The sequence below is a fragment of the Falco punctatus genome, assembly GCF_963210335.1.
Source record: "Falco punctatus genome assembly, chromosome: 5".
Classification (NCBI taxonomy): Eukaryota; Metazoa; Chordata; class Aves; order Falconiformes; family Falconidae; genus Falco; species Falco punctatus.
The window spans coordinates 60,844,926-60,846,154 of NC_137584.1; the positions used below are offsets into that span (position 1 = coordinate 60,844,926).

The 1,229-nt window shown below is 38.0% G+C and overlaps 1 long non-coding RNA gene across 1 annotated transcript in view; it reads right to left on the reverse strand.

The window, feature by feature from the left end:
• The window catches only part of LOC308064511, a 48,662-nt gene that overhangs the window by 19,999 nt on the left and 27,434 nt on the right, over positions 1 to 1,229 (reverse strand). The window lies entirely within an intron of this gene.

Sequence of the window (1,229 nt, forward strand, 5' to 3'; positions counted from 1 at the left end):
CAGGAACAATTTTTAGTAACCATCAAAATGGAATAAACAGCAAGCGAGAAAAAGACTCTGTGAAATGATTGAAAATTCATGGGGGAAAAGCATCTTGACAGCTTACCAGAAAAGTCCATTAAAAACCAGAGTCCTTCAGATCAGCTACTTCCACATCCCAGAGTTCTTCAGCCCATACAGTTATTTCTTTAATTGTCTTAAACTTTCCAGCCATCAGTTGGAACTGATGCTTTTGTCTTGTTATTATGATTTCTGAAATTCTTAGAAAATATTACTTTTTAAAGAAGTCTTTTCTTCTTGGCAGGGTTTTTGGTGTGTTTGTTGGATGATAAAAGAAGTGAAACTGGAGAAGTCTTTTTTGTGTTTTGGATACAATACCTCTGAACTTTTCTCCCCGCCCCCCCCCCCCCCCCCCCCCCCCCGCCCCTGCCCCGAAGTTTGATATGATTGAAATGTTGAAGATTGCTGTTTGTACTGAAGGAGAAATGGAGGCTGGTTTGCTATAGCAGCACTCCGACAGACTCACTTGAAATAGAAATGCCATGCTGCTTTTGCAGCACCACTGCTTGAGTGAGTGACAAACCTGTCACAGCATTTCCACAAACAGCAGAGAAAGGTACGCATTTCCACGTGGATAGTTTTCGCAGAAATCTTACACTGGAGCCCAATTATTGCCTTTCTTAAAGAATAAACCTTGTTCTCCAGGTATGACTAATACCTCTCTCAATATATTTCTGAATCTAAAGTTTAATGACCTCCTTCTTTATATTTGCAAAATTCCATCACATTAATAAAAAAATCACATATCTTTGAGATACTTGACATTAGTTTGTTATATCTGTTTTTATCTTTTTTACTTTGGAGTGGTTAATTCTTTGGCACAATGTGTTTCTCCTAAATCCCTATGTATTTTTTTCATGAATTATATATAATATATAGATGGATTTGCGGTTGGTTTGTTGTTGTTGTTGTTGTTTTTTTTTTTTTTTTTTTAAAGGAGTTTGCATAAAAAGCTTTTAATTGTGAAAGGACTGACTGAAAAGGAGCAGAAGATTAGGAAAAGCTGCCAACCCCTTCAAGTGAAGTTTTGGATTTTAGGGTGGCAGAAGAGACAAAACAGACAAAAACTTATTTCATGCTGCATTTAGGCTTGTTCCCTTTTCTCCTCTCTTTCAACCAACTGCCACAGCCTTCAAGCGCCCCCCCCCCCTCCTTTTCTGACAACTTAC